At 37.4% G+C, this 22,681-nt stretch overlaps 1 protein-coding gene across 1 annotated transcript in view; it reads right to left on the bottom strand.

Annotated features, from left to right (window-relative positions):
* Window positions 1-22,681, bottom strand: part of CDH7 (cadherin 7) — a 119,162-nt gene that overhangs the window by 83,564 nt on the left and 12,917 nt on the right. The window lies entirely within an intron of this gene.

The raw sequence follows: 22,681 nt of genomic DNA on the forward strand, positions 1-22,681 counted from the left end.
AAATTAACTAAAAAATAAAACTAATGCCACTAGGAAAATGGCGTCTATTAATTCAGTAAACATCACTGGCTATTTTTGCATTGAGTCATTTAGATTTTTTTCTTTTTTTCCCCCAAATTTTAGGTTTTGTTCCATGTGAGTGTACATGTGTGCCTGTGCACACGTGTGTATAAATCCTACATTGGGTAAAGCTATCTTGAAATGCTAAGAATCTATTGTTAATGTACCCTCCATAAATCAGTGTTCTAAGTTAGAGAATGTGCTTGTACAATGAATAGCATTTGCCTCAACAATGCCACAATTCATTTCATGCTAGTACCAGCCATACTTTCGCTAAATGGTACTTAACAAAGTCTATAGATATCACCACTACCTTGTCAACATATCCTAATGCAATGATCCAATTTGATGCTGACAAAACTATATCTGCTCCCTTGATTTGAGAATTATCTGACACAAATATGTACATTTTCACATGACACACATTGTACGACATGCATGTTTCCTTTGGACACATAATTGTTCTCTAATATTAAGTGTCATAAAATTGCTAGGTAGAACACATTGGATTCAGCTAAATTGGAGTTTAAATGTATTGCTCCGCAAGTGAATTGGTGCAATAAATTGACTAAATTCTAGTTAGTTGAAAATCGATGCCAAAGTCATTAACTGAACTGCAGTTGCTACGAATAGTACAGATCATAAAAGAAGGCAGGTTCAGGTTCTTGATTATCAGTGTATTTCTTTATCTGCCTATTTACTAAACACCTTTTTTTAGGAGGAAGTTATAGTGGCTTACAAGGATATCTGATACAAAGCGACAGAATAAATGAAGAGCCAGGGTAGCAAATGTGGAGACCCAGAGCGTGCGTGATAATCAGGGGGAGTCCCACCATGCACAACATTCTAATATATATGTTGTTGTTGTTGTTGTCATCAACAAATTAAGTTCTGAACATTCTGGCAAAAAAAGAAGCTTTGAGATTTAAAGGCTGAGCAAGGAGATTAAGTGCAATGATTACTGATATTAAGATCCTATAATGACTTTCCTCAAGGAATTCACAAAAATAATACCATGGAATGCAATTAACAAGATTATGGGAAATTTCTCCACAAATGCTTTCTAGGACGTTTTTTCTTGTAGCATATTTTAACTGTAGTACAGTGTCATTACTTCAAAGAGCACTTCACTAAAAAGAATTTGACAGCGGGTCAGATAATGCACCACCTGATGACAAGCTTAGTCCCCCTTCTCTGCTCTCTTCTTCTGCTTACTCCAAACCCCTCACTGGCCTTTTGTACTTTCTCAAACACAGCAGGCCGCCCTTGCCTAATTCATTTCCCCCAGGTGCTTACTTCACCCATTCTTGTACTTTCCTCTGGACTTTGTAAAAACATCACTGTTTGTGAAGTTGACCACCCTTTAAAATGACAACGTATCTACCGACACCCTCTCCTCCCTTCTCCTGTGTCCTGCTCCACAGGATTTACCACCCTCTGTTGTTTCTTAGTTATTTGATGTTGCCTGTGTCCCCAGGGAGGATCTAAACTCCCTTATATTCTCAGGGTCTTTCTCCAGATCCGGTTTCATACTTAGACCTTCTACTGCTCTCATCAGGATGTCATCAGAAAGGCTAGACTAATAAAACACGGCACCAGGCACATGTGAAACTCTTTGCAAAGTCCAAATCAGGGACCCACAAAGTGCTTTCCTTGCAAAGTCTTCACAAGTTTCATAGACTAATTTTTCACTGAAATTCTCTATACCACTAGGGGTTGGACCTGATTCAATGTAGTACACTAAGCAACCAAATTAGGGTTTGTTAGGCAAGCGTTAGGAAACTTATCATTTACAGACTCCAGTTGAAAGTTCTGGAAGCAACATGGTTGCCAAGGAACAGTGTATTATTTTGGAACTTCCTATGTCATCTGTGTGCTCAATGAGTTAAAATCCTGCTTCATTTTCAGAAAGGACGCCGCATTTTCAATGATGTTTTGAGCTCTTCAGAATTTTTAGCTATTGCTATTCTTGCTTTGTAATTATCTTAGCATTAATTTTTCATCACCATCAGTTTTCTTTTTTCTGGTTTATTTATTTGTTTGAGTGGATTATTACCTGATAACTGAATGTTAATGTGTTCACGAACTGTGGTCCGAGTATAAGTGTTGACTAGATCTATACCGCTGACATTTATTCAAACAGATATCGTTGATCTTCATTTTTATAGGATTCGGTGTTTAGGAATTTGTCTACTCAGTAAAATATGTTTGTCCCTGGTCATTCACAAACATACACAGAGCATTCTGATTCGTTCATATCCAACTAAGACAGTGGTTCTCAACCTTCCTAAAGCCGCGACCCTCTAATACGGTTCCTGTGGGTTGTGACCTACAGGTTGAGAACTGCTGAACTAAGATGTAAGGCAACACTCCTGTCTCTTGATTCTGCCTTCATACTGTAAATTAGGCATCCTCAAACTACAGCCCGTGGGCCACATGCAGCCCGCCTCTGACATTTATCCAGCTTTCTGGGTGTTTTTGCCACTGCTGCCTGTCCTTCTTAGCAGCTGACTCATCCCAGGGCCCGCCGTCTGGCCCTCCAAGGGTCTGAGGGACAGTGAGCTGGCCCCCTATTTAAAAAGTTTGAGGACCCCTGCTGTAAATCATTATCCTTTTTGTCAGTCTGTTTAGTAACACATTTTTGTTTTTAAACTTTGTGTTTTTTGTTTGTAATTTTGCTATTATGAACAGCTCCCAGGTTTAAAGCTAACGTGCCTTTAGTGCTCCTAGGTACAAAAACACTGTGATGTGTCTTAGGAGGAAAATGCATTCCTTGGCTTTGAATTTGCTGTTGACGAATTACTGTTACATATTTTAGAAAGAGAATAAGGGTCCATCAGTTTATAAAAATGTTGGTACTACAGACTCACAAGAATCTAGCTTTGTACTCCCTCAAACAGCAATAATGCTGCAGAATTCTCTAATTCGGTGTTCATGTAACTTTATAGAAATAACTGTTATATGTGAGAGTCAACTGTACATAAATTATGCCCCATCCAAGAGAAAACTTTGCTCTACCTTAACCTTTTTGGAAGCTCTAAATTCCACTTCTAGCAGTAAGAAGCCATCGACTAATAATATAGTTTGCCTCATTTAAGATAGTAGTTCTTACTCTTAAGTCAGCTGCGATGGAAGAATAGTTTTTAAAAAATGGATAGAGGAAAAGGGAAAGGAAGTGGGAAATGAAAGTAAAATAAAGAAATTCATATAGTCTACTTTAAATCTCATCATCCCAATAATGGCACCTTTTAAAATGCTTAAAATATTGACTTGTAAATTCAGAATCATTTTTTTTCCTCAGGTAAAGTAACTCCGAATGCGTAGCAAAAAGCCACAAGTACCTAATGCTTAGGTTAAGAAATGGTTGTCGACCATTCCCTGGGCCTGTCCTAGTGCCCCATGCCCCAAACTGTGGCTCTGAGCCATTGCCTGGCCTTGATGTCCACAGGCCGCTGGCACTGAAGTGGGTTGCACAGGGGAGAAGAAAACAAAGAGAAAGAAAAAAATGGTTATCTACTGTATGTTTGCATAGATTTACATATAATTCATATATGGTCAGATTATGTAATGCTATGTAAAACCCACAACATAATTATTGTTACCATGATTTCTTGTTTAAATGAATGTTTCTCTTCTCAGTATGTTTTATCATCTATGAAATGTGGTTGACATAAAATTGAACACATATGAAATGTATAACATGATGAAAGGTAAAATAGAGCCAATCTAAGTGGAGGGAATTCAGCTTTCTGAAGACTCAGTGTCAATTCTTTGATAAACTGGCAAGGATGTGGCCATGAGACAGAATTGGATTCAAGAGTGGCCAGATGTTCCTTCTAAAACATTGTAAGACACGGGCAATTCTTTCTGTTCCAATCCCATCCTGGGCAGTTATTACTGGTGTTTTATAGATGCTCTGACTTCCAAAGAGTATAGATGAGAACCATATGTGACTCCAGTGAAGATGGGGCCGTCTCTAATACAAATGAGTCAGTGTCAGAGATGTGAAGAGGAAAATTCTCTTTTTATCTTCTTTGCCAAAAGGCCAGGACTAGAGTGAAGCAAACGAGGCCAGTGAGGGTGGAAAACTTAAGGGGGAACTCAGGCTCAGCTGTGGCCAAGGGACGCCCACCTTGTTTCCCTGAGGGTGTGAGCTTTCTTAAGAGGCACGTCGGGCACAAACTTCGGAAAGGAACTCACTCTCAGATTCATGCAATTCTGACAGCAGAAAAGCATGAAGGATGGAAGATCCCGGGAGGACACAGAAGCCCGTTTCCTCCACGCAGTTTTTATGTTGGTTTTGTAATTTAGCCCATCACGTTTATATGATTCTGCATGAATCCAGGGTCATGTGGTTTGAATCAGCATGGTACTATTTCTTGATAAAAATAATGATGGTGGACACAGTTATACTTGGCATTTTGTTGTAGCTCAGCATAAAGGACAAAGGAAAACTCGCTGACTGAAAGATATAGATTAAAATCACTAATTGGCTGATGATACTTCTCAGTGAGCTATGATCAAAGCTAACATGAGCCCAAGTCTAGAATTTGGTTTCCCGAAGCAGACAGTGTTAAAAGACAAAAGGGTCACTGGCAATTACTGTATTCTTACAGGTACTTCAAAATTAAAGAACTTACCGTAAGAGTTGTACTTTGGTGAATATAAGTGGCACTCTATTGGTGCACAGAATGAGAACATGAGCCTTGCTACAATTTTCACTGCACAGATGCCAGGGGTTGAGGGAGAAAGCACATTGCCCCAGGTTTCGCCCTGAAGAATCTGTGATGCCAGGATATATGATTTTTCCGTTCAACTAGATGTTTCCCTTTGGGTGAATAAAGCATAAACATATCTGTTTGAGTGGATAACTTTGTTCCAGGTTTGAAGAGATTTCCTTTTCTCCGATGGCCAACCTCCCTGCAGAGACCCCAGCCTCCTATCTGAGCTTTTGGGTGGGTTTAGGATTCACTTTCTACCAATAACACTAAGGACTTTCACGCTCAAACGTACAGCATTTTCCCTAAAACTCTTGTCGTTTCACCAAAATCATGTAGTCAAGTGACATGATTATTTTTGTGCATGAAGAAATACTTATCTTAGCACTTTCTTCAGCTTTATGCTGTAGAACTGCATCTCAGGAAGCCTTTTGGGATGATTAATTTGAACATCACGGCTTTCGTTTTCTCTAATTTGTGAAGAAAGGATAAAACAAACTGATCTTCATCTCTCCTCTTGGTTTTCTCAAATTCTACTCTCGAATACCGGTTCATGCAAATTGGTTTTTTGCAATGACAGTTCCTAAAAGCCTGGAAATAGTTCCCCTTCCCAATACTCTTGAACCCTCCCTTAATATGTTGGTAGGGCTATCAGAATTGCAAAATATTTGGTTTCTGCTTATTTCTCTTTGCAAAGGTATAAATATGAAATTCCTGCCTATACAAGTATTTAAATTATATCAAAATGTTCAGTACCCTTTTTTCCTCTCAAACTGTTGGCATTTCACTACTCCAAAAATGTGTGTAATCAGTATTAATTTTGAATACCTAAGCTGAGGATGTTTTAATGTTGCTATATGGAAAACTAAAATGAATTAGTCAAACTCAGATTTTGCATTCAGTAAGTAATGGGTTACAGGATTGGTAAACCTTAGCAGAAGGTTCAAGCAAATGAAGTTCTAACCTAAGGCACAATGTCTGAAAGAAAATAAACTGAGAGATTAACAAGCAATCTCTCTCTCTTTTATTTTTGCAATTTTTTTTGGGGGGTGGAGGCCTGGGCTGGGTTTGAACCCACCACCTCTGGTATATGGGGCCGGCGCCCTACTCCTTTGAGCCACAGGCGCAGCCCAATAAGCAATCTCTTTTATCTGGTTCCATTAAGCATCACTTTTCTTCAGTAGAATCCTAATGGCACAATGGCACTACAATGTCTTACTGGGAAACTAACTTTCATTAGCTTTCAAGATTTGAAAAGTATTTGAGACTAGAACAGTCCTTTGTATGTGTGTGTGCCTGTGTGTGTGTGTGTGTCCCTGTGTGGGGGGTTCTGTCCTTTTTCTAAATGTGTGATCTAAACAGCTGTACAATGTAATTTTAATTCTGATTTTATTCTAAATATGTAAACTATGAAAAGCAGCAGCCAAATCCCAAGAGCACTGTTGGTACATGTAAAAGAATTAATTGGCGGACGCAGTGGCATGCCTGTTGTTCCAGGTATTACAAGAGCTGAGGTAGGTGAATCGCTTGAGCCCAGGAATTCTAGGCTTTCCTGAGCAACATAGCAAGACTCCCATCAAAATAAATAAATAAATAAATATCATTTACATTGCTCATAAATAATTTTCAAAAACTATTGTCCAAGTAGTACTCATCAATAATTACCCAAAAGAGGGTTATGTGTTGCAAATTCTGTTCTTAATGTGTATTTTATAAACACAAATAACATCTGTTCTTTCTATCAAAAATAAGTTATTTAATGTCACTACTTCATCTTAGCTGATGTTATCTGATTCTAGTCACACTTCAGCTTTCAGGAAGAGGAAGTTCTACTGTTAGCATCCCTTTGTCAACAAGAGAACAAAGAAAGGTCATTTAAAGGACTTGTCTGTGGTCACCACATGTGCCATGCGACAATTTTTGTTTGTTTTTCTCTTTAGCCTTCAGGTTGTTTTCAAAAGATGCTTTAAAAAGGAAATACCTGAATAATGGCAGTCACAGAAAATAGCAACTCTATATCAAATATGAAGTTCCTTACATATGTTTTCGGTCCTACGACAACTATATTATGTAAGACCTACGATTAAACCCATTTTAGAGAAAATAAGATGAGAAAAGCTGAGTTGTTTCAAATTAAATGACAATACTGAGATTCACACTGAGCGCTCCCTGATTTATGAACCAGATTTAGGAGTTGCCTACTAGACTAAACTTCCTCCCCACGCCTGGGTGTAATCAACCAACTCATACGCCATCTGTAGTAGATGACATAATCCAAAAATGAATAAGGAACATGAGAATTAACACATAATTTCTACTTCCCTAGGGAAAACAGAACAAAACGAAAAGGTTTTCTCTTCAAAAGCCCTTACTTGTTGGATCACTCCTCATTTCCACTATTTCAACACTTTACTTCAGATAAACAACACAATTTTCCCGTCGTTTGTTTAGAGAACGAAGGGCAGGTTCTACATTGTACAATTTAGGCAGCGACACACATCCGAGTTCTCAGTCCCCTTCCCCACCTCTTTTCCCTATTTTTATGTCCTTCTGCTTTGTTTATGAAAACTTTTGAAACAGAGCCAGGGCCATCACAGGGATTATAGAGACCATAAGCTTCATGGTCTTCGGTCATTATGATATAATGATGACTTAAATCCTGAGTTCTCTGTTTCCTGGGCCCTACAGCTTTTCACGGGACTAGACTGTGCTGACACCGGGGGCTCCTGACATGGTCTGAGATCTGGGAGTAGCTGTAGGCACTCCCAACCATAGCCCTGGGGAAAACGAGTCCACCTGGGCACAAGAGATTCATTTACATGTGGAAAATGCAGCATCAGGGCCCCACAGCTGTGTGATGTATCACCATCATGACAGGCTGTCTCTGTGCCTGGAGGAGCAAGCATATGAAAAAGGCTGTTTTAATTTGTGAAACCAAAGGAGAATGATGAAAGACCTGAAGAGAAGGGTAAGCAAAAGCAAGTATTGACAGGCTGAGCAGGAGGTTTTCACAGCTTGTTAACAAAGAAGAGATACTAAAGCCTTTCCTCATGTGACACTGTTTTGAGAAAAATAATTTTGGGAAAGATCAATTTTGGCTTTCATCGTTAATAAGTGATTTTGTTATAGTTTCCTTTCAGAATATTCACTAGCGCGTTTTGATCATTAGGTCTCAAAACCTAATTTGTATCACAGTGTTTTTCCTCAGAGATAATAATAATTTTAGTAAAAGGATTAGAATAAGGAATGCCATCATGCCCTGGGTTAATGGACAGACGATCGAGAGAAATTAAAATCTTGATTTTCATCTTTTAACTGATGTATCGATTTTTACACGTTATGGAGGTTTAATTTTGATTTTCAAATTTTAGGAATTGAGAAGCTAGCAAAGCTAAGTATGGGGATAGTTCTGGAAATCATGTTTCATCTGAAATGCTGGAGATAAAGAACTTTTTAAGCATTCATTTAAAATTGAAGAGAGATGCAAAGATTTTAACAGACAAACGTTATTTCACCATCTAAAGATAAGTTATCCTCAAACTCCGTATCCTCGTACCAACAGCATTCACAGTGCATCACAATTTCATGAACCGTTTTGCACTGAGTACCCATTCTCTGCGCGTGTACAGGCACGCTGATTGGATCGGACACAATTCCCTTCCTCATAAAGCTTCCTAACTTCTAACGTTTGTTCCCCCTTTTATACTTCACTCCATCCTTTCCTGTTCATTTTATCTTCTTACTTGTTTACAACAGCCCATGAGGTTAGTAATGTTGTTTACAATAACCCTGTGAGACTGGTAATGTTATTCATATTTTTTATAGTGGGTGAAATGAGGACATAGGTTATTTGTTTGGAGTCACCTCTTTTTTATTTTTTATTTTTTGAATTTCAGGTTAATGTGAATGTACAAGCAACTGGGTTACAATGCTGGCACTTGTCAGGTGGAGTCTCTCTTGCACTATCTCCCATGCCCAAGTGGTGCGCCATGTGCCATGATATTATGCCCTTTAAGTGGGAGCATACCAATCTCCCTTCCTTCCTCCCCTTTCCCCCCTTGCTCATTCCCTCTGCCCCAAGTTGAATTGAATTCAGTATTTCTCTTACGTGGCTGTGTATTGTACTGTCTAAGCCCAGTGAAAACAGCCCACATCACAAGGTCCCAAAGTTGCCACTGCTGGTGCAGATGTGGAGAAAAGGCAAGATTTTTACACTGCTGGTGAGACTGGAAACTAATAGAGCCTCTTTGGACAGAATTATGAAGAATCCTCAAAGAACTCAAATTAGACCTCCCATTTGACCCCACAACTCATTACTAGGCATATAGTCAGAAGAAAAAAAAAAACACATCATTTTATCATAAGGACATTTGCACTCGATTGTTTAAAGCAGCTCAATTTACAATCGCCAAGATGTGGAAACAATCTAAATGCCCACCAGTCCAGGAATGGTTTAATGTTAGCTGTGGTATATGTACACCATGAATTACTATTCAGCTATAAAAAGATGGAGACTTACATCTTTTGTATCAACCTGGATGGAGTTGAAGCACATTCTTCTTAGTAAAATGTCACAAGAATGGAAAAGCAAGGATCCAATGTACTCATTTCCAATGTGAAGTCATATCTTTTGTAAGTGCTGGAGCCAGTATGCAAACTCAAATCATGTGACTATGCAAACTCAAATCATGTGACTATGAAATGTCTATTTCCATGACAACTCTTGACCCCAGTAAGAGCTGGGACTCAAGCTGCCTGATCACCCATGAGGGATAAGGTACAAAGAATTCTTGAACTCAGAAGGAGACTAGAGCAAGTGCATTTTAAAGCATTGACCAGCTCTAATGTTAAAAGTACAATAACAAAAATAATATAGTATTTTTATTTTTGATGAAAATATTTGATATTCATTTAACATTTAGGTTCAATATAGATACTTACATAATTTGATAAAATTAGTAGATGTGATTTTGTGTGTATCTCATGATCAAAATTATATGATATACTTTATGTTCTGTTTTAACTACCAAGAGAGAGATTTTGTGGGAAAATAATAAAAAGAACAATTGCATGACTGTTCAGGTCCCTGAAGTGGCTTAAACCCCTTCTTCCTAAAAGTTTCTACTTGTGCCACATATGACTTAGGTGTGGGAAGGCAGAAAGTTAAAAATGAATGGCTGTGAAAAACTAATATTTACCAGTGTTCCAGAGTTTAGCAAGAAATCAAACTTAAATATAAATTGGCATCCATAGACAGTGTGAAGATAGCAACACTGAGAAAAAAACACATATGAGATATTAATAACCTGAATATTGCTTTGGTCATAAATAACTACCAGGAAAACTTAATTGGGTCTGAAAACAGAATACACTTCCTCTCCTGACCCTAACCCTAAATCCAACTCACTTGTATTTTCCATCATTATTTGCTCTCATGTTTCCCACAAATGATCTGATCAATGGGAAAGCCAGTCTTGTTTCAGACAATTACTCTCCATAACTGCTCTCTTGAAAGTACTGAACACAGCTGTTCTGCCGTAGGTAAGTCTATACGCAGGTATTATAATCAGCAACCAAAATGATAATTTCTTATTTGTAATAAAGTTTGCATTTTTAATTTCAATGACAAATTTTAAACTATGCCACATCATTCCATATTAATCTTGTAAAAATCACTTTTCCAAGGTTGTGACTGTGCCCTACTACAGAGAGTTGCTTTTATGTTAATCATGGATTTATACTTCTACATAGACACAATGTATGGCTTTAACTTTACAAATATTATGGCAGTGTGTTTGCTCTTATCTATTTTTAGTAATATACTTAACTGTTGATGTTTTTACTTATCTTAGGTACAATCAAATCAAAGCTCAGCAGAATAGATTTTATCCAAATAAAGAAAACATCAGTTAGCTACTGAAATTCAGCTTTGTTATGATTCAGTTGAGAGAATTATGTAAACTGTATGAGGAACAGAAAGGATGTGAGATACAGAACTGAGTTCTTAGACATGTTATGGGGAAAAAATGATGATTTTTATCTTATTTCTTCTTCATTTCAAAAAATCAAGTGCAGAATGTGTAATCTTTCTCTCTCCACACATATTCCGCTCCAATGTGGACTCTTAAATGACTCACGAATCAGAAAAATCTAATTTAAGCCTGGTTTGACTAATTCCACTAGTGATCATCACAAATCTTTCAAACTCACATCTGTTGAACATTATGTATGTGTTGTCCAAATTTTGATTGTGTGTTTTTAGTTAAATACCTTAAAACATGTCAGCATTTTAACGAAGAAGATAAGTAAACATCCTAAGGGAAGCATTCTTATCAGATAATTGTGTGCTGTTTACACACACAACTTGCTGAGATGATGCTAATCATTTTGGTTCTGGTACTTTAATTATCATTCCTGTAACACAGGCCCATCTTGAGAAATTATCCACTGCATTTATCCTACAGAAGACAAGTATTCTAGCCTAACTAGAAAGGAAGACAGCCTCACCAAACTGTCTTTTTTCCCCCAACTTTTGGCTCTTTTTTTTTTCTTTGCTTGTATGAGGAAAGAACAGAAGATAATTCTCAGGCTCTGTGTGTAGACCTATAGCTAGTTGTATAAAACGTGGGTACATTTTCAAACCCTTAATACAACTGTTTTTTCAAGACAATTTTGAAATTGCTATGTGAACTTCTATTTACTACAACGGCAACATGGAATAGATTTCTATGACATATTTCATATGATATATTCACTGATTACTTACAAATTAAAATGAATTTGGATATTTGCTATGGACTCTTCAATGTGACTGAATTTGTAGATGAGGCTTTCAGGAGATAAAGTTCACTGAGGTCATAATACTGACACCCTAATCCCATAGCACTGGTAGACTCAGAAAAAGAGAGTGAGGATCTCTTCTGCCATCTGAGGACACAGGCAAGAAGGTGACTTTCTACCACCCAAGGAAAGAGCCCTCACAAGAACTGCCCTTGCTGGCACTTCAGTTTTGGACTTTCTGCACTCTAGAACTGTAAGAAATAAATTTTCGTTGTCTAAGTCACATAGTCTGACATTTTGTTATAGAACTCAACAAACTAATACTGCAACTTTAACTTCTCTCCACATATAACTGGTTAGTTTATTAATTTTATCTAATTTTTTTCTAAAATTTTAGAATTAAAAAAAAGATTATTCAATATAAGCATCCAGATATGCCTTCTAGCTCATCTCGATTACAGCTGTAATGTTTTTCCCTTACTCTAATCATGTTCCTTCTAAATGTATCTATTACCTCATCTCTAATATAAGAACACCTCCTTTTTAACTCACAAGGCTTTCCATAGATTTAATCACTATTGACCATGACACATAAAAAGTTATAGGCTTAGAAAAGAATAAATCAAATAAATTACCTTTATTAATTTCTCAGAACTAAATGTATCCTGTGATTTGTTTACATTTCAACTGTGTAAATATAAGGAAATGTAAGACATCGGAATGGAGTGCCTGGCACTACTTCTTTAACTTATAAGAACCGGATTGTCTATTATTGTATTCTCCAAAATAATGCTTTATGTATAATTATTATTTTTCAACCATTCAGCCAGCTTATGTCTCTTGAGTGGGGCATTTAGCCCATTCACCTTGATTGATAGAATTTATATGCAGGACGCTGTTCTGCTCCTTCTGTTCGGTAGTACCTTGATGCTTTGTTTTACCTCCTGTGCTACGATCTTACATGAGGTCTGACCTCTAACTTTTGGGTGGTTTTACTCTGGTGGGTATCTATTGTGCTGATTCATGTAATGCAATTCTGAGTATTTCCTATAATGCAGTTCTGTTCTTGATAAATTCCCTCAGTGTGTGCTTTCTGAAAAAGTCTTTATTTCTCCTTCATATACAAAATTCTAGGCTGACAGCTGTGCTGTTTAAGACTGAAAATAGAACCTTCCGCAAAGTCTCACTTCAGAAGTCTGCAGATAGCCTTATCAGTTTCCCTTTGTAAGTTATTTGATGTTTTTGTCTCAGGGTTTGCAAGCGTGCCTCCTTCTTGTTGACTTCGGCAAGGCAAGTCAGATGACTGTGTGTCTTGGTGATAGTCTTTTGCAATGAATCTCACAAATGTTCATTGACCTTCTTGTACCTGGATGTCTAAATACTCAGCAAGATCAGAGAAATTTTCTTCAGTTACTTCCTCAAATAGTTTTTGCAGCCCTTGTGCATTTTTTCTTCACCCTCACGGATGCCTATGATTCTTATATTTGGTTATTTTACACAATCTCACATTCACTTGGGCTTTGTTCATTCCTTAATTCTCTGTTCTCTATTTTTGATTGATTGAGTTAATTTTAAAAATTTGTCTTCAAGCTCTGTGTTTTGCATTTCCTTAAATGAGTTTTAAATATTTCATTACCAGAAGTTCTATTTTTTTAATATGTCTATTTCATTAGTGGATTTCTCTTTCTTTTCCTGAATTGTTCTGTTGGTTTCTTTGAGTTGGTTTTCCATTTCCTCTTGGATTTTGTTGACCTCCCTTATAATCCATATTTGGAATTCTTTATCTGTCATTTCAGTATTTTCATTTTGGGGGTATCTATTTCTAGAGGTCTGGTGTTCCTTTTTTGGGATTGTCCTTTTGCTCTTATTTTTCATAATTTTGTGGTTCTTTTGCCGATTCTGCTCATCTTTAGCAGTTGTTGCTTTTTATTTTTGAATTTCCTTTTGTTTACTTGGGGCTTTTTCCCCCATCTTCATTTGTAAGGGTATGACTGTAGTATATGTTGGGTATGAACCTTTGGCTTTTCTTATGGGTGCTTTGATGGCAATATAGGTTCCACACAAATGTCTTTGTTATAGCCTTACTGTGGTGACTTTCACATTAGTAATTGTTTGTAGGCTGCAGCAGTAGCGAACTATGTGTGTGGGAAGATTACCTCTCTTTGATGAGAAAGGAAGGAGGTCCTTGAAATCCTTTCTCTTTCCCCATCTCTGTTGTCTTCTTAACAGTGTGAGTTGTATAGGAATTCCCAGGTTAAACTCTGAGAGGGAAGGTGGTGCTTGTGAGTAGATAATCAATCATTCCCTGTGTAACTGAGTCAGTAAATGCTGTAAAGGGCTGTGCAAATTTACTTCCATGTCAGTAGGTGGTACTTGCCAAAACAAATACACTGCAGTATTGTTTTGGGGACCTGTGACTATCTCTTGACCCTCATTCAGAAAAGCAACTGAATGCCCCAAGTTGTGAGTAGGACCCTTGAACTTACAAGTGATTCCTTATTCTCTAGAACAGCACAGGTAGGGGGAGTGAGGTTGAGTGGGGCTGGTTTGGGTGAGCTTCCCTTCAGGCTCTATAAAAGCTGACAAGGCAGCTGTTTTGACAGGAGACAAAGGTCCACTCACAGGCTGCCAGGGAGGGGCTGAAATGGTCCCTGCAAACAGAAAGTATGCTTGTTCAGGAGGGACCACCTGAAATTCACATTCTAGATGTCAGGAGTGGGCCCTGCTCTTCTCCCCACACCCTGCTCTGAAGTCTCCCTCTGGCATCTGTCAGCAGGCAGGGGCTCAGATGATCTGAGCTCCCCAAGGATTGCACTGCAGGCACGAAGCTTCCCCACCTAGGATCCTGCCCTGGGCTGAGAGCATGGCCTCCCTATATGGAAGTGTGCCCCACACATGCACTGCTGCTGGGACCCACACTGTGTCCTCTTTTTGGTTCTACCTGTGGCTCTCTTGACTCCCAAAGTTAGTTCACAGATCTCCCCTCTGTGCCTCAATCAACATGATCTAGCCCTGGGGGTGTGGGATCTGGCAGCAGGCTTTCCCTGGGCCCCCAAAGGTCAATCTCTGACCACCAGGGAGAACCATGCTGCACCCAAGTTGTCTATGGGGGATTCAAACAAGTCTAATGTTCCCTAAGTCCAGGTGTGCCCCGCTCTGATGGTGCAGCCAACCGTTCAGCACCAGGGAGGCTGGAGATCAGGGAGCTCATGGTCCAAACATCCAAACTGCAGGGCTTTAAGAGGAAGGTTTAAGCCTCTCTCTCTGTGGACGCTTCAGTGTGTTGGATGTACCAACAGAGGGAAAACAGTCATTCCCGAGACCCCCAGCTCAATCTTCTCTTTTGGAAGCCACAAGTAAGAAGGGAGAAGAGGAGAAACTGAGTCTTGGTGGAGGAAAGCAGCACTATGGCTGTCTCTATAACTCTCTTCAGAAGGTAGCCTGCAAGGAATGTCCAGCTCTGGAGTCACACAGACCCCCAAGATCCCCTGGCTCCTGTGTTTCCTACAGTGTGGGTCAGATTTGAGAAATGTCTGTGTGACAATGTGGCAGATGAAAACTGAGGGGCTGAAGCCCCCTGGTAAACATCACTGCATGGTGGATGGAGAGGCAACATGGTACCTGCCATCTCAGCTTGGGTTTGCAATGATACAAAGTGACCTGAGGGCACTAGAAGCCTAGTGCTTTGTCCTCAAAAAGCTCCCAGTTCACAGGTCACAGTGATTTGGGGGATTGAGGATTAAAAGGTTGTCCAGCAATTCAGGAGGCTGCTGACTGCCAAAGACGTGAGGGAGGGAGACAAAACTGCTCCCTCTACCCTTCAGCAGGACTCCAGGCCTTTCAGGGGTCGACTTCAGCTGAGGATCTTGTTCCTTCTTGTCCTTCTCCCGTGTCTTCTTCCTGTGGAATCTCTTGTAGGTTCTGGCTCTTTCTCCTCAGAATTACACCCAAGGTTTGCTTGGTTGTTTTTTTTTCCTTTTCCATCTATAACTTCTCCTTTTTTCTGACATGCTCTGGCATCTGGTGTCTCTGGTCGACCATTTTCTCCATCACCATCTGTATTGTTTATAAATATGATGACTGGTAGTTGAGGCTCAAGGTTACAATGTAAAACAGGGTGTTTTTTTGCATGTTTTATAAGCAATAAGCAAACCTCTTATTTTTAACTCTAGATTAGTAAAAAAAAAATTCTTAAAATTCTGGACTATAAATGATAACATTACATAATTCAGGAAAAGAAAAACCCAGAAAACAAAATTTATTTCCCTGAAACATCCTATATTGATGTACTTTTGTGAAACACAATCAATTGTTGCCTAAAATTATACACATGTTATGTGTATAACAGTATTATAGATGTCACTTTGGCTAATGTTTCATACGAACTCACCCCTCATTCTCGAAATGGACCATATGCTGTACTGAATCATTTCTTGCATCCCATTTAAACCAGTGGTGGTAATAATTCCCATTTATAATGACAGCTCAGATAATTTTATGCCTCTTTCAAGATGATGGAACTTTAACACATTTTTTTTTTTTCAGGGAAGTAACCTGATAGACATCCCTAAACCAAGTGACCAAATTTAATATCAATATGAATGAGCCTTATCAACTTTTTGAATCTGTGACATGATGCAATAAGAATGGAAAACCATCACTTTTCTTTTATTCTTGCCAAAAAGATGTCTCTGGAAAGTATACATTAGGAAGAGACATGAAACAACCCACACTGTAAGATATTCTACCATATTACTAGTCAATAATGACAATAAAAGACTAAAAAACTGTCCTAGACTGTAAAATTCTCAGGAGACAGGACATATGAAAGGCATGATATTAAATTGGTTCCTACTGGGAAAAAGTACATTGTTGGTGAAATTGGCAAAATCTCAATACAATCTGTTGATTTATAAACAGTATTACAAGAATGTTGGTTTTCTGGTTTATATGATTGCTAAAGTTACATAAGATATAAATATTTGGCTAACTCAATTTGAGAATAGTACTTTGCTATTTATAGGTTTGAAATTATTTCAAAATATGACATTTTAAAATTTTGCCAAATTGATCTCCACTTTATAGATGAGGAAATCAAAACTTACTGTTCTAAAGACTCGTTGAAAATAATAAAAAATTACAACTAGGTTTTCTGCTTTACTGATCTATTATGTGAAGCTTCACCTAAAATATAGTTTTAAAAGACTCTGTCCTACTATTTTAAAAGGTAAATTTCTTTCTCTCACTTTTTGCTTCAATTTTAAGATTATATTTAAAACATACTAAATCACAGAGCTATGTCAGGTGTCTTCCCTCATGCAAACATTTGTTCATGAAACTATGAGTTAGTTTGTCTGTTTTAACTCTACAAATGTAGTTTAGCTTTGGAATTTATTGTTTTCCATTGCCATCTGGTTACCTGCTTAGCTTACTAACCAGACTATGATTTTATAAAAGAGTCTATTGTTTAGCTCATCTGTCTCAGAGTTAGTATTTGGTAAGTATTTGAAGAAGGAAGGAGTGAGAAAAAAAGAAGGGAGGAAACATAGGGGACAGGTTTAACAACACTGCAGAAAAAAAAAAAACTATCTGGATACAATGTTAATAGTATTTAAACAAAGTAGTGTTTCTCTCTGGTAATCAATCTAGGGCAACCTAATAAATATAAACCATGCAAAATGATTAGGGCAAATTTTCTCCCAATATAGTTCTTGTCTATATATGCTCAACCAGCAAAAGCTCAGTGACCGTCCTGCCACTTAACTAATTTTGTCATATATCCTGGTGAGTCACAGAGACGGCTGCAGATTTTGTGACTGTATCAATGAGCAATGTATATAAAGCTCGTCTGTACAGTCATAGTGTGCTTTATATAGAAAGACCTAAATCATCATTTTAGTGCATATCTTGTCCTTTGCAATTAAAAACTCAACATAAATACAACGTAAAAACACGAGTATAGAAGGCATTTTATTCTTCATGTTTTTTGCCTCATCAAAGAGGTGGCAAGTAGAGTGAGTATGAATACAAACAGATGTTATGAAAGACGGCTAAGATGGGCGAGACTGGGAGTGGGATGAAGGATAAAATCCTACCCATCCCGTACAATATACACTACTCTGGTGATGGGTACGTTGAAAGCCCTGAGTTTAGTATGATAAAATTTATCCATGTAACAAAATACACCAGTCCCCCCTTAATCTTTTTAAATAAATTTTAAAATGCTTTTGGTCAACATATATGAACAATCACAAAATGCAGAACCCAATCTAGAGTCTCTAGATTGGCTATAATAGGGTATGCAGCTGAAATTCTCCCACTTCCTCAAATTTTAGTTATATACTTTTACCTGATAAAGAGCTTTGGTAATTAACTATTACCAAAGTAATAGTTACATATAACTATTTCTATACTAAGATAACTTTGAAGGATACTGGCAATATTCAAATGATTTAATAGTAGGTTTCTGCATTTTAGTGCCACAATCGGACATATTTTATTCTTACTACGGTAAAAATAAAATAATTAACCACTTTGAACTGCTGATTTTATGTGGAGAAATGGCACTTCATATCTTATAGTTACAATGGAGTATTCTAGTCACTAAAAACAACTTCCAGACAGCATTTCTTAGAATATGAACTTATTTGCATCCCACAGAGCTGATCTATGTCCAAATTCCTTTTGAAACCACTAGGAGTTCCACACTTCTATCAGCAAACAAAGATGAAAATAAGGACTGTTACAAATTAACTCTGGTCATGAAGATATAAAAATGGGTTTTCTATACAGTACCAGAAAAAACAGTTTTTATTTTTTCCAAGATTTGACCTGATTTGAGGCAAACTACATTTACAGAGGACACTTTCCTGTTTTTTTGTTTGTTTGTTTTTGTTGTTGTTGGTTCACTTAAATCTATAAAATGTACATTTTATTATGCTGAATACACCATTTCCTAAATCATTAATACTTAAGGTTCATTACTTTCTTTTTCTGTATCTAACCAAAAATTTCCCAATGAAGCATTCTAATTTGTTCAATTTTTTCAACACACCAATTTACAAGAAGAAAATTTATTTTCTGGAAGACTGAATGTATCTTTAGATATCAGGAGATGGAAAGTATCTCTTGGTAAGAGATACTGCTGAAATGTAATTAAATGCCTTGAAATTCACCAACACTTCCAAGTAAGCTTAAATTCAAAGCAAAGTGAATCCTTCAAACTGCACTTCTATGTATTTGATTTCTAATGGGGTAATAAGAATAAATTCTCCCCGAATGCGTAGGGAAGAAAGGAAAACAGCAAAAAAGGCAAGAGTGATGATAACAGCGGGGGAAGCGGCTGGAGGAGGCAGGCGGCACACATTTCAGGGGAAGTAACGTCCTTCAGCACAGCGATCAGCTGGCAGCCCATTATGTAGGAAAGATGAAAAATACTTAAGACCTGGAACGCAGACTGGGTAGTTTGCAGACAGATTTTTTTGTCAGATGGCCAGGGGACATTAAGTGAGAAATGGTAAGGTGACAAAAAGACCAGGTGGGAAAAGTGTAGGATGATGTGGTGAAATGGGTGGAAACTGTGGCCTCTGTGAGCGGCAAATAGCCAGGGGAGGGGTGATAGAAAGTCAGAGAGGACGTAAAGAAAAGGCTGTTCCTCCATATAAGGGCCAGTAAAAAGGCACGATGGTAATTAAGAAATGTACTTAGGGAAAGATGAGCTATTATTCCTTAAAACAGAAATCAGTCAGAATAATGGCTAAACTACTTCCTTGAGTTTCCACATTAAGAGTCAAAGCAAATCAACTTATTTCACAAGGAAACAATGGAAAGTTGATGACAACGGTGGACACATCATACAATAGACTCTCCTTAAGAGTCTAACCCAGCACAGAAGTCTGTGCCCTGGCAGGTTCTCAGTAGGCGTTCCAGAACAACTCCCAGCCTCATGCAACAGACGGTTCTATCTGCTGTAGTCCTGAGCTATCATATGTGAAACAAACCTATTAATTAGCTCAAATAATAAGGTTGAAAGCCATATTGTGGCCTCACTATCCCCAATGTCTTAATGATCAAATTTTATTTTCAATTCAGCCATTTAACTGATCTTTTTGGCTACAGGCCATTAATATGGACTCCAAATTTGAACATCTTAAAAAATTCACAGACACAATTTCTCTAACGTTTGAGGTTCCTTTGTTGAGGATTATAATTTTATCGACTAATTATACGTCTGCCATGGTTTAATCACCTATAATGTAAAAATAAATGCTATATTTCTTTATATGCACATTAAGAAGACCATTTTTCTAATTAATTGGAATAAACATATACGTTAGTAGAACATAAAATAATGCCTGCTTTCATCTAAGGAATCATACATATGACATTTGACATATCATACAACAGATCATCCTTAACTCTGTTAATTCATAATTAATATGTAGTAAAGTAGAACATATAATAGCCAGACTAATTGTATATATATCCCAAATATTTTTATCTTCTTTATTCAGTAACAAATTTGACTTGAAGATATTATTGTTCTTATTTTAGAAATGAGAAAACTAAAATGTAGTGTTTGGCAACTTGTCCCCAAGTTATACGACTAGTAGCAAGCGTTATTGAATTTATCATTTATATTTTCTGAATCACCTAAATAGCTAAATTTTATCTGGACAACTACCTACAGGTTAAATGTGCATCTGTGAAAAGCACTGATAAGGTTCTTTCTTTCCTTTTTCTGAGTATCTGCCTCGCCACTTCTGCACATCTTCATCTACAATATTTAGTTTTCTCTGTGCTATAAACATCTCTGGTCACAGCCTTCGATTCCTATATATACATAAAATACACACCCACCCACACACAGAGACACAGTTTATCACCCGAGTGATCAACAGGTGCTAAGGTCACAGGCATTCCAATGTGACCTTATTCAGAACACCAACCTATAAAGCATCATTTCATCATCTCATAAATGAAATCTATAGTGCTCAGTTCTTTGTCTTCTTTTCTATTTAAAGAACATGTAAGAATTGTTTCTGTAAGAACTTGCATTTTTCTCATATCTATAAGTCCTCTTTCTCTCCCAAATTATTTACTGCCATTTCTCAAAGAGTTCAGTCAATTAAGAAGGTGTTTTTTAGACCATTTCTACTTTGCTGTGAATGGCTATATTGAACTCCCAGTACAAAGCATGCAAAGATAAACACAGACTAACTTTGCTGTCATATAAAATCCATCAAGCAACCTTGTCTGATGAATTCAAAGGCAAGTGCATAATATTTCTTATTACCTGATCAAGAAATCACACAATTTCCCTTAGAAAAATAACAACAGCATTGCCTGGTAACTTCTTACCAGTTTGGAATTTGGGTAACATGCTGATGTATATTTCAGTAATTTTAAATGAACTTGTAGGGGTTATTTGTATATAAGCATTCGGAATTATAATGCAAAGGTTATAAAATGTTTAAAGGGTATTTAAGTTTCAAAATCCATTTTTAAAATTCAAACTTTTCCCAGGCAAAACTGTTTAAGTCCAAATTAAGATGAATATTTTTGCTTTTTAGAAAATTTTATATTGCCACAAAAATATTATTTCACCTAATAACTGCTGACTGGACATTAGTAGAATCGTTAGATCTGTTTATTAAAGAAAGGCTGATGAATTTGTTCAATATCCTTTAAAAAAAATGAATGAAATTCAGAGCTGGACTCTTAATCATTAACATTACCTAATGATTACTCTTTTCACTTTTTTTTTTTTCTAAGAAAACAAGTAAAAAGGGAATGAGAGGGAAATTAGCCACATGTATAGCATATGGTATGCTGATACTGATAAAGTAGAATAGCTATAAAAATATGTATATGTATACAAAAACACTTGTGAATTTTTTTTTTTTCTGCAATTTTTAGCCGGAGCTGGGTTTGAACCCGCCACCTCCGGCACATGGGGCCAGCGCCCTACCCCTTTGAGCCACAGGCTCAAGCCCTACCTGACTTGTGAATTTACATAGACTTTCCCAGGGCAGGAAAATGCTGTGATTGGGGAGGAAAATGAATCCACATTCCTTATAAACCTTTAACTTATTTAAAATATTTTGTTTATAGTACAGGACCAGACAGTATTTCTAAAATATGGAGACATTAAAGGGAAAAAATAATAAAAATAATCAAGATTACCTTTAGTTACGCAGATACCCATCAACACAAATAATTTGTGCCCTGACTTAAGGTAGGCTCAGATGAAAACATGACCCATGGGAAAGGACAGCCTCTGTTATTCAACAACTGAATAACAGATAAATTCATTAGTTGGCTGTGCTTCATTGTCTCAGGAGTAATAGAAACATGAAATGAACACAGTGAAGAGTAGAAACACACAGACATGGCTTTCTTAGTAACCCATCCTACTTAGAAAACCTTCACTGGTCCTCGGTAGTACATTGAGAAATTCAGAAGATCTTCACAAATATTTAAATAATTAAACCTGCAGTAGGCTAGGGACTTAGAACATGATACGAGAATGGCAAAAAAAGAGGCCATGTTTTCCTGAAGCATCATTCCCTTCACGAGGGCCTCTAATGAAAATCTCCTGCCCAAATATTCAAACAGAAGGAAGCTGTGAGGAAAAAAAAAAAAAAAATCTCCATCTGGCTAACACTTGGCCACCAAACAAATGCACCATGAACTGCCCATCATTTGTCTAATATCACTTCTAACTGATGTCTTCTCATGTTCATTTTTAACACAAAGACAATTTTACAAAGCAACCTATACAGAAAACCCATAAGGATTTACCAAAATGCGACCAGTAAGAAAAGTGGGTTTGAATTGTTCATAATCTAGGGTCCTTAGGCTTAATAATCTCACTTTGCAGTTTTGATACTATAAGTGTCAGACCAAGATACGTAAACATAGATGTTAATACGGACATTATCTACAGCACCCCACAAGGAGAGGCTAAAAAACCACCGGCTATAAAAGCCCACTACTCTTTATTTATTAGTAGATATTCTTGTTCTAATTCTGTGGATGACAGTTTGACCAGCGTGTCCTGTCATGGTAGTTAGCCCTCTCTCAGTCCTCACCTGTTTTTAGGAATATGGCAATCTGACCAG

This window comes from Otolemur garnettii, unplaced genomic scaffold (genome assembly GCF_000181295.1).
Source record: "Otolemur garnettii isolate 467f Iridium unplaced genomic scaffold, OtoGar3 scaffold00027, whole genome shotgun sequence".
Lineage (NCBI taxonomy): Eukaryota > Metazoa > Chordata > Mammalia > Primates > Galagidae > Otolemur > Otolemur garnettii.